The following is a 12,321-nucleotide window of genomic DNA, read 5'->3' as shown; positions in this document are numbered from 1 at the left end:
ACAACAGAAACATAATAAATGGCAAACACAAGAAAATACTGAGTTTTGTGGCAGATAGAAGCAGCCTCAAAGGCTGATTTTACTCCGTCACTCGTCAATACCCTTATCTCCCCGCCCGCGTCACGCACGACTTGCTCTGCTGAAATTACCGCACCATAACCACGTCATCTGCCCCAATGATCTACGGGCCGGAGAACCAGCGCAGAAAAGGAGTAAGTTTAATTGGTCGCCAGATGAAACGGTCTTCTTACGTCAAATTCAAGAAAAAATACGTATAATCAGAGGGTGTTACGGGAAGAGTATCACCCCTGAGGATAAGAAGAGAGCGTGGACTGAAGTGGCAGAAGCTGTAACAATGTTAGTAATCACATATCCATGGTTCAATCAGCTTACAAACTAACCTAACCTAATCAATTGAGTATTTTTTTCATAATAACACAACCACTGACCTTCCAAACAGAACATACCTTTTCATTCTGTATCTGAATAGTTTCATTATGACCATTTCTGCCACAACCCCCTCTCCCTCAACAACCTAACATAACTAAACCTAACCATGCCAAACCTGCCCTGTCCGACCGAACACATCCTAACTTAACATGCCAAGTTTGTTGGGGGGGAAGAGGGGGTTGGTATAGATAGTTATGGCATATTTGCCCCGTTTTCATTCTTTATTTATTTATTCTTTTTTTTTATTGGGGGGGGGGGGGATGCTAGGCATGCCAGACTATGGACACTTTTACAAGTACTTTATGTCGAGACTATATGGGAATGGGTAGGTTTTGTGAGAATGGTAAAGTAAGATTAAAATAGTATATTTATAGCATTGGTCAAACAGATTATGGTGATATAATGTTAGATTGGAATGTACTCAAGATAATGAAATTAAGGTTAATGCTTTTATTTTTTTGTTACATATTCACATATTCATGATTCAAGTAACTTGCAAACTAACCTAACCTCGTCAAATGGGTATTTTTGTATACAAACACAACCACAGAGTTTCCAAACAGAACATACTTTTTCCTACTGCTTCACGTGAATAGCATCATCATGACCATTTCTGCTGCAACCCCCACTCCCTCAACAATCTAACATAACTAAACCAACTCCTGCTAAACATGTCCTACCAAACACGTCCTAACCTAACATGGTAGGTCCCCAAGTTTGTTAGGGTGGAAAGGGGGTTAGTATAAGAGAGTCAAGTCATATTTACCTGTTATTTTATTTATTCCTTATTTAGATTTTTTTGGGGGGTGGGTGGGTTGGGCATGCCAGGCTCTCAACACTTTTACAAATATTTTATGTTAAGACTATATCGGAATAGGTAGATTTGATGAGAATGGTAAAGTAAGATTAAAATATTATTTTGATAGCATTGGTCAAACAGTTTCTGGTGATATAATGTTAGGTTAGAAGTACTCAAAAGAATGGAATTAAGATTAATGCTTTGAATTTTTTTGTATAGCTGTATTGTGTAATATCCTCCTACTTAGAGAAAAGCATTTTAGAAAAGTAGGTAATGAAAAGTAGTATTTATGGCCATGTTCATAACAACAAAAAAGTTAATGTCTTATGATGCATGTAAATAAAATATTGGTACTGATTTAGCTTTCCATCACAGCATGCATTAAATGTTATTGGAGAAGTTATGGGAAATAAATAGCATGCCATAGTGAAACGATTAAGAAACTTGCTTCACATTTATACCCTGACAGTGCCTTCCCTGGGAGTGGACCCCGTACGCAGGATGACTGTGAGAGGCGTTAGTACAACGTACAACAAAAATCAAAGCCTTGCATTGCCAAGTGCAAGAATGAGCAGCAGCAGACTGGTAATTTTTTTTAGTTGTTATGTCTTTAAATGTAAAACATATATTAGTTAGTTTTTTATGTGCTCACAGAATGCAGCTATACTGGCCACAATGCCTTTATTTCAGCTTAAAGTTAATAAGTTCATAGCAGTGAACTGCATATTTGATATAGAAATTTTTTTAATGTTCATCTGTCAATGACTATCAATCTATCCAAATACCTTGGTTGTCTTCCCCCAGTGAAGGGTTTTAGCCAAGACAGGCACACACTTACTCACACACTCACACTCATGTACACCACTCTCTCAGCTGCACAGCCCCTGAGGGAGTAAAAAAGGCCCTCACTGTATGGGGGATTAGCTGCACAGTTCAGGCAGGGAACTTCCACACCAAGGCCTCACAGCATACACTGGTTTACCCCTGCCCCATCATAACAATGACATTTTCCCCAGCACCTGAGTGCCCCACACATGTGGCACCACAGATACGCAGGCGCCTGCCTATATAACTATGACATTAACTGTGGTAGATAAACTGATGTATGACATCATAGGCTGCTCGTCTCATGTATTTGAAGGGGTACCGGAGCCATTCAGCATTGACATGATGTACTAGGGATAGGACAGCAGCAACAGTCAAGCAGCAGTGAAATATTGACTGGCCTGTATGTTTTTGGCAAAAACTTTTATATTCTTATTAAAACAATTTATTAATTACCCTTAAATTCATATTCTTTGTAGATACACACTTTATCAGCATTGCTAGAGACCATCCCAGCACATTGTTCATTACTTGTGGAAAAGGTACCATTAGCTGCTCCGGCAACAGCCACCGCTTCAATATCTCCTGGCCCTATGACACCAGCCACTGTTTCATCATCTGCTGGCCCAATGACACCTGCCACTGCAAGGGATGACAATGAAGCTGCTCCACCAGTCACCACCTACTTCATCGGAGTTAAGAGATGCCTTTCATAGGGCAGCAGTATAATTTTTTGATGCTGGGGCTGAATATTACTGCCTCAAGGCTATGATTTTGTCACTTTTTTTTTTATTACTGAGGAGGTTAGGGTGGAAGGGGTGAAAAATAATTTGTGCTGTTTTTCGACAGAAATGATTAGCAAATTCATTCAAAGCACAAAATTTACCGGAAAAAAAATTGTGTGCCATTGTGAGTGGGTTCACTTGAGATTGGGCTCCAATACGCCTCCGTGGTCTAGTGGTCAGCATGCCTGGCTTCTACGTGGGCCCGGGTTCGAATCCCGGCCTGGGCAGTCGGCGTGCAGCTCACCCAGCTGATCATCCTCCCTCTCGGGCTGGTCGATAAATGACTACCTGGGGAAACTGTGGTAGCCCGGATGTCACACTGGCCCTGTGTCCCGGGGTAATGGGCTCCCTCTCACCACAGGCTCAAGGCCCAATGTTACGGAGATGAGCACCGAGGCCACGCGCTGCTATAGCGTATGCCCCAACTTTACCTTTACCTTTATTGGCTCGACTGACAGACATTGTATGTCGAAGGTCACTGGCTCAATCACCACAGCCAGCACTCTCTAACTTGGATTTTTCCGAGTTCCCTAGAGCCTAGATTAATTTATCGGTGTTAAATGAGGAGATTTGCACCGGCACCCAGTCATGGGTGTTACAAGATACGTTGTTACAATCAGGGGCGTCATTTGGCCTTCAAAAGTGGGAGGGACATTATATATATATATATATATATATATATATATATATATATATATATATATATATATATATATATATATATATATCTATATATATATATATATATATATATATATATATATATATATATATATTTACCATCATTAGCTTATAACACCTTTAGGCACTGATCATATTTGCATTTTATGTAGTCTGTGATGCAGGCAGGATATTCATTAGCACCTAATTAGACTCATGCTGCTCTCCAGTGCTCTCTGATGCACTCACAATCAAAGATGTAGTATACCTATAGGGTAGCATTGAGTAATCTTAGGTCACTTGGTAAAGTGTTCACCTAAGTCCGACCCAAGCTGACAACATAAACCTAAGCGTGTTTGCAAGCTGAGTGTTTAGAATATTGGCATAATAATAAAAGATGCTGAAAACTGGATTCCACTACTTTATTGAATATATGAATAATTATATACTGAATTTGTAATGGAGCTAAGATAAAAAAAAGCTATGTTTTCAGCGGTCATACCATGATCTCATGAAAATAATTAGGTTGACATATATAATTAATTACTACGTATTTTGGTATGATGACCATTGCACGTTAATACCATAGCTTTGCGAGCATTGAGTAATCTTAGGTCACTTGGTAAAGTGTTCACATAAGTCCGACCCAAACTGACAACATAAACCTAAGCATGTTTGCAAGCTGAGTGCTTAGAATATTGGCATAATAATAAAAGATGCTGAAAACTAGATTCCACTAATAGAGTAATTATATACTGAATTTGTAATGGAGCCAAGATAAAAAGCTATGTTTTTCAGTGGTCATACCATGATCTCATGAAAATAAATAGGTTGATATATATAATTAATTACTACGTATTTTGTTATGATGACTATTGCACATTAATACCATAGGTTTGAATCCAATGATGAATATCTTCAAGCAAGACACAAATAGCAACAGATTGGTCACCAATTCACTCAGTAAACACAATACTCCAGAAAAGTATACACTGAATTCACAATAAAGTTGTTTTTCCACTTGGAACTTTGTAAACAGAAACCAAGTAACCTCGTTTTACTTCACTCATAAGTCATGATGTTCGCGATGTGGTCACCTCGACCTTTCGTTCCTCCTCCCTCACACTGGCAGACGTCTCTAACAAGCTTTCTTACCACCATTATCTCAATATGAATAACCGGCAGCAATAATTATAAATCATATTCTAAATGACATTTTAATGCAATTTTAATGTCATCTTTTTCATTTGCATGTGTGTACCTCTCTGCTACAAATAAAAGTTTTTTTCCCATGTTTTGTTTTCCTTAACTCGAATATTTCACATTTTAATCAATAACAAAGGCATCAAACACTAATTGTATGTTCAAGCTATGTTTATTTTTTTTTCTGTTGACATAAACTACATCGTTTTCCTTTGGTGCCATTATTTTCACATGGGTACAGTCTATCACTCCCACAACACCGGCAAGTTGGTAGAATTCTGCTTGCTTTACACGGATCTCCACCCTATCAAGGGGAGACTGGATAAACCTCCCGACTACCTACGGGTCACTGAGGGCGGCCAGACTTTCCACAATCACCCTGCTTACACTACTCTGGCTTACCCCCTAACTCATCACTTGAACACTGCAGCATTTTTCCTGTAGCCAAGTACCTTTAAGTCAAAATCACTTTCAACCCCGGGGTGCGGGAATGCTCCTTTGAACTGGATCTTGTAGCTCTCTTCTCACCAAATCAGTCACGTACTCCATTCCTGCACGGTCTAATATGTATGTCTTGACAAGTTCACCATCGTTATACAGTTCCAAAGCGCCCTATCAAACTCTAAATTGTGGAGGCGGGCTGGACGAGGAAGTCCGGGGGCCATGTTGATATGGGTCTGGGTCTGGGTCTCACTATTAACTTTACTATTAAGTGTTTAGAAGTCCTCGCCAGCACTCTCAAGTTAATACCAAAGTTAAGAGTAGGTATTAGGCTAATAGTTGTTGAGGATACATTTGAGAGTGAAGTTAATACCAAAGTCGAAAGTTAATACCAAGTTTAGTATTAATAGTTGTCGAGGATACGGGCCCAAGGCTTCTTCCAGGTGGGGCCTGATAGTCGGCCCAGCCCGTTCTGGCGCAGGCGAGTGTTTACAGTGTTGCCATCTTGCATTGGCTCATGCTGCCACCCGGAACTCGTTCTTGATTCGCTTGGACGGCTTCCTCTAGAGTCCGGGTTGATGGGTGGTTTTCAGGACAGCATGTGGGTAGTTTTAAGCCACTCGGCGGTGACTGAAAAATCCGAGTGGTAGCGTGGGGATTCGAACCCGCGTCGTCCATCACGCGGTGAATGTGGGCCCAGTACGCTACCATTTCGGCCACCGCCTACCCACACTAGTGAATCAGAAGGTTCCATGTGCTGAATAGAGGCTTGGAGGTGTTATAACTATGCTAGTGAAAGGCTGGACTGCACTAATCTGACCTGTAGGAGGGTGGCACTCTCAAGCTCAGTATTAGAGAATCAGGTGTCATATGCAGCAGAGAGGATTGGAGGTATTATATAAATGCTAGTGAAAGGATGGACTACACTAATCTGACCATGTAGGAAGGTGGAGATGTAGGAAGGTGGCACTCTCTGGCTGAGTTCAATGGAATCAGAAGGAGTCATGTGCTGCAGAGAGGCTTGGAGTTGTTATAGCTATGCTAGTGAAAGACTGGATTGCAGTAATCTGACACTGTAGAAAGGTCGCACTATCTGGCTCAGTGCTAGGGAATCAGATGTCATGTGCTGCAGCGAGGCTTGGAGTTGTTATAACAATGCTAGTGAAAGGCTGGACTGCACTAATCTGACCCTGTAGGAAGACGTAGGTGTAGGAAGGTAGCACTCTCTGGCTCAGTGCTAGGGAATCAAAATGTGTCGTGTGCTGCAGAGAGGCTTAGAGGTGTTATAACTATGATAGTGAACGACTGGACTGCACTAATCTGGCCCACTAGGAAGGTGAAGTTGTAGGGAGGTGGCACTCTTTGGCTCAGTGCTAGGGAATCAAAAGGTCGTATGTGCTGCAGAGAGGCTTGGAGGTTTGATAACTATGCTAGTGAGAATCTGGACTGCACTAATCTGACCCTGTAGAAAGGTGGCACTTTCTGGCTCATTGCGAGGGCTTAAAGGTGTTTTAACTATGCTAGTGAAAGGTTGGACTGCACTAATCTGTTCCTGTAGGAAGGTGAAGGTATCATGTGCTGCAGAGAGTCTTGGAGGTGTTACAACTTTGCTAGTGAAAGGCTGGACTACACTAATCTGACCCTGTAGGAAGGTGAAGGTGTAGGAAGGTGGCTCTCTCAAGGTCAGTGCAAGGGAATTAGAAGGTGTCATGTGCTTCAGAGATGCTTGGAGATGTTATAACTATGCTAGTGAAAGGCTGGATTGCATTAATCTGACACCTTAGGAAGGAGTAGGTGTAAGAAGATGGCACTCTCAAGCTCAGTGCTAGGGAATCAGAAGGTTTCATGTGCTGCAGAAAGGCTTGGCGGTGTTATAACAATGCCAGTGAGAGGCTGGACTGAACCAGTCTGACCCTGTAGGAAGGTGAAGGTTTAGGAAGGTGGCACTCTCTGGCTTAGTGTTAGGGAATCATAAGGTGTCATGTGCTGCAGAGAGGCTTATAGGTGTTATAAATATGATAGTGGAAGGCTGGACTGCAATAATCTAACCTGTAAGAAAGTGGTACTCTCTGGCTCAGTGCTAGGGAATCATAAGGTGTCATGTACTGCAGAGAGGCTAAGAGGTGTTATAACTATGCTAGTGAAAGGCAGGACTGCACTATTCTGACCTTGTAGAAAGTTAAAGGGATAGGAAGGTGGCACTCTCAAGCTCAGTGTTAGGGAATCAGGTGTCATATGCAGCAGAGAGGCTTGGAGGTGTTATAACTATGTTAGTGAGATGCTGGTGTTGAGGAGTGAGTGGCACACACGAGGGAGCGGGGATTGCGATGCATTCTATAAAGAGGCCAGGCAGGGAATGTCCGATCCTCGAGCCTTGGCAGTACATGTATACTCGGATTGTTCCGAAGCGCTGCTCAGTGCTTCGGGGCCGCTGAAGGGTAATGGCTCTACAACACCTCACCCTCCTACCAAAGTTTTATGTTATCCCCCAAATATCCACCACCATCTCCCGTCACCAAAACTCCCCTTTACTGCCGTCACCATTTACATAGTTGCTTGATATCTGCCAGGCGGCTCCCTTTGTCGTGCCGATCGTCGCCTCGTCTCGGCAGAAATTGTTTTTCCCCGGGTGTATGTCCTGTTGATCCCACCGGCCGGCGCGTTTGTCCTGCCCCTGTCGGCGGTTCTGCTGCCGCCTCTCCCGGTTTGGTTGACGCCCTCCCCTCTGTTCCCGGTCGTGGTTGTCTGGATGGTCTTCTGTCTACTAGTTGGGGATGCTGTATATCCACCGCTGCCCCGCTGCGTGCCTCCGTGTCCCCATCGTCCCCTCGCCGCTCAGCCGTCTCCCCTTGGGCGGCTGGGGTGTCTATGTCCGTGCCTTCTTGTTACCTCTCTGGGGCACTTGGTCGTCACCTGCTGACAATGGGGATTCTCCGTTAATTTTGTCCTGGGCAGGCCTGTCACTGCTTACCAAAATTATTTGATCCGCGTGGCGGGACCACAAGGTATTTCCTCCAACATCTGCTTCGTAGGACAGTGGTCCCGTCTTGGCTATTATTCTCCCTCTCCTCCATTTCGGTCCCACATAGCTTCTTGCCCAAACTATGTCATTTTTTCAGAATGTTCTTACCCTTTTCCCCGTCATCTGTTGGTCTTGCCTGCTCACCATCGCGGTCTCTTCGTCGGGCAGAAGTGGGTCTAGTTTTGAGCGTATATTCCTGCCCATCAGCATTTCCGCCGGTGTTTTCCCTGTTGTGCTGTGTGGAGTAGAACGATAGTTTAACATAAATTTAAACAGGCTCCTTTTCCCCGACTTGCAGCCCCCCATCATTGCCTTTATTCCTTCCTTCACAGTGCTCACCGCTCTCTCCGCCAGTCCGTTACTCGCCGGGTGGTATGGCGCCACTCTGATGTGCCGGATTCCATTCTGCTTGACGAAAGATGCCATCTCTTCCGACGTAAACTGCGGGCCATTGCCTGTGCATAGCTGTAGGGGTAGACCAAACCTGCTAAACAGTACACTCAGTTCATGAAGAGTTCGAGCCGTTGTCGTGGTTTTCATTGGTACTGCCTCTATCCACTTTGAGTAGCTATCCACTACTATGAGAAGCGTTGTTCCCATAATTGGCCCCGCAAAATCTGCATGGAGCCTCTGCCTCGTGTTCTCCATGGGTGGACCGCTGACTGTGGTGCTGCCCGCTTCTCCGCACATCCTGGACACGCTCTCGCCATTTCCTCCAGCTCCTTGTCGAGACCCGGCCGCCACACATCGTCGAGCCAGCTGCTTCATCCTCACGCATCCTGAGTGCCCCACATGCAGATCCTTTTTCACCTTGTCTTGCAGGGACGCCGGTATCACCACTCTGCCTCCCCACATTAAGCAATCCCCCTCTGTCGAGAGTTCCTCCATCCGAGACTTGTAACTGCTTACCTCTGCTGTTGCCTCCTCCGGCAATCCGTCTGACCTTACTGCCGCCAGCACCTTTCCCAGGACTCTGTCACGCCGCGTTGCCGCTGACACTTCTCTTGCTGTCACTGAAGGCCCCTCGTCCATATATAACACGTTACTTGTCATGGCTTCCCTCTCTATTCTTTCTGCTCCTTTGTCGACGATGCCCGGGAGCGGTAGTCTGGACAAGGTGTCGGCGACCCTCATGTCTGCAGAGGGTCTTACCTCCACATCGTAGCTGTAGGCCGCTAGTTGAAGGGCGTATCGCTGCATCTGCGCTGCCCCCAACGGCGGCATCTCTCTGCTGGGGTTCAATATTCTGGAAAGTGCTTTGTTATCAGTGACAAGGGTAAACTTCCTCTCATAGCAATACTGATGAAATTTCCTAATACCGTAAGAAACTGCCACCGCTTCCTTTTCTACGATGGGATATTTCTGCTCTGTTTGTGTCAGTATTCCTGACGCATACGCCACCGGCCTTTCTATGTCTCCTGGAAAGACTTGCATTAGCGCCGCTCCGACTCCTACTTCGCTCGCGTCTGTTATCAGTTTGACCGGTAGTTGTGGACCGTATATCACCAATACTGGGTTGCTGGCCAACGTCTGTCTTACCCTTGCCATCGCCTCTTCACATTCCTTGGTCCATCGCCACTTAACTCCCTTCTTGAGTAGCTCATACAATGGCGACAACGTAGTGGCGAGGTGTGGCAACAGCCGGGACTAGTACCCACCGCTCCCAATACGCTCCGGAGTGTCGGTACAGCACTCGGGTTCGGCATCCTTCTTATTGCTTCGGTCTTCTCGGGTATGGGTTTCAGCTCCGTGCACCTCCTGCAAATTGAATTCACACTTTGACCTTTTGAGCCGAATCTCATTATCTTTTAGTCTCCCCAGCACTTTGTCCAAAGTTTTAATAAGGTCTTCTGTTTTCGTTTCCATCACCAGCAAGTCGTCTAAGTATGCCACACAGGAGGGGATTCCTTCTGATATTCTGTCCATCGCCGCCTGGAAAATGTCCCCACAGAAAGCTAAACCACAGGGCAATCTGTTCATCCTCAACAATCCTCTATGCGTAGCTACAGTTGTTAGGTCTTTTGATTCCTCACTTAACTCCATCTGTAGATAAGCATCTCTCAAATCTAGCTTTGCAAACCTCTTCCCTTTTATCCTTGTAAACAACTCTTCCGGGGAGGGTAAGGGGTGCTTAACTATATCCAACTGGGGATTTACCGTCACTCTGTAGTCAGCCGCCAGCCTTACTTTGCCATCTGCTTTGGGCACTACCACCAACGGTGTCGCCTAGCCACTGTTGTTGTCAGTCTCCACGGGCTCGGTAATACCTTCCTTAATCCACCTCTCCAGCTCCTGGTCCACGAGTGGGTAAAGGGCGTGTGGCCCTGGTCGCGCTTTCTTCCGCACCGGTCGTGCTTCTTTCTTGAGACGCAGGTGTGCTTTGATCGGCATGTGCCCTAAAGGCTGTGAAAAGACCTCACTGTGCTTGTGTAGGATTGGGTAAGTTTATCCCCATTCTTCTCCGCAACTCAAAGTTTGCCTACCATCTCCTTCCAGTCCATCTGAATCACCAGTAGCCAGTCACGACCCAGGAGCGAGGGCCCTGTTCCTTTCACTACCTTTAACGGCAGAGTTTCTACTTGATTTTTAAACTTGACCTCCAGCATGCCTACTCCTCGTACCTGAAGTGCCTCACCTGTGTATGTGACTAACCGCCTGTTGGAGGCTTCAAGTCTTGGTTTGCTGCGTAGCCTGTTCCACTCCTCCTCGCTGATGACCGTGCTGCTCCCCGTGTCCACCTCCGTGCGTATCTCTGTGCCCTGCACGCTCACGTCTACAGTCAGTGGTGGGGTTTTCCGGGTTCTCCGCTGTTGTCCAGGCAGCTGTAAAATACCAAACACCTCCACCCTCTCTTCCTCATCACTAATCTCTTGCTCCTCATCATCCACGCTATTTACTCTGCCTCGCCGTGGACACATTACATTCGCCTGGTGTGGCCTTTACGACTGCACCTGAAGCATTCCAGATCCTTAAAAGGGCACCCGTTGCCTTGTGGTAACTACTGCCACACCGATTACAAGCTACACTACTACGTGCCCCTCACGAGGCAAGTACTTGTTTTGCAGCCTGGCCTTGTCCCACCTGCTCGTTGGTTCTTTCTGGTCCCCGGGCTTAGTTCGCGGCGGCTCCACTCTGTTCACCTGGGCTTCTTTGTGCTCCCCTCCCAGCACCTTCGCCTCCGTGGTTGCTGCCTCCATCGATAATGCCAGTTTGCACGCTTTGTCCCAAGTTAAGTCGTCGCCCTCTCGTAACAGCCTCCGCCGGATCCGTTCGCTCGACACTCCACCGACGAATCTTTCTCGAAGCTGCTCTGTTAAGTTTGCCCCAAAGCTGCAGTTGGAAGCTTTCCTCTTCAGTTCTGCCACGTAACTGCTGATTGTCAGGGTTTCCCTTTGATTTTCAGAGTTGAATTTGAACCTTTCCACCACCACTGAAACTTTGGGCGCATAGTGCTGAGCAGCGAGACGAATCAATTCCTTCAGTGTCCTCTCAGAGGGTTTCCCCAGGGCGCACAGGTTCCTCAGTAATTGATACACCATCGGGCCGCAGACAGTCAGGAACAACGCCCGTTTCCGATTCTCCTCGGTGATATTACTGACCTCCAGGAACTCTTCGAACCTTTCTGTATAGGCCTCGAAATCTTCTCCAGCTGAGTACTGCTCCACCGCTCCAATTATTGCTTCCATTCTCGTCCTCGGGGTTTCACTTGATTCCTTCAGAATCCCATCCTCGTCGCCACGTGTTGAGGAGTGAATGACACACACGAAGGAGCGGGGGTTGCGATGTATTCTATAAAGAGGCCAGACAGGGAATGTCCGATCCTCGGGCCTTGGCAGTACATGTATCCTCGGATTGCTGTTCCGAAGAGCTGCTCAGTGCTTCGGTGCCGCTGAGGTGTAATGACTATACAACAGCTGGACTGCAGCAATCTGACACTGTAGAAAGGTGGCACTATCTGGCTCATTCATAGGGAATCAGAAGGTGTCATGTGCTGCAGAGAGGCTTGTAGGTGTTATACCTATGCTAGTGAAAGGCTGGACAGCACTAATCTGACCTGTAGGAATGTGGCACTCTCTGGCTCAATGCTCAGGCAAAACAAGGTGCCATGTGCTGCAATGAGGCTTGGAGGTGTTATA

The sequence above is a fragment of the Eriocheir sinensis genome, unplaced genomic scaffold, assembly GCF_024679095.1.
Source record: "Eriocheir sinensis breed Jianghai 21 unplaced genomic scaffold, ASM2467909v1 Scaffold467, whole genome shotgun sequence".
NCBI classification, from domain to species: domain Eukaryota; kingdom Metazoa; phylum Arthropoda; class Malacostraca; order Decapoda; family Varunidae; genus Eriocheir; species Eriocheir sinensis.
This window is presented reverse-complemented; position numbering follows the sequence as displayed.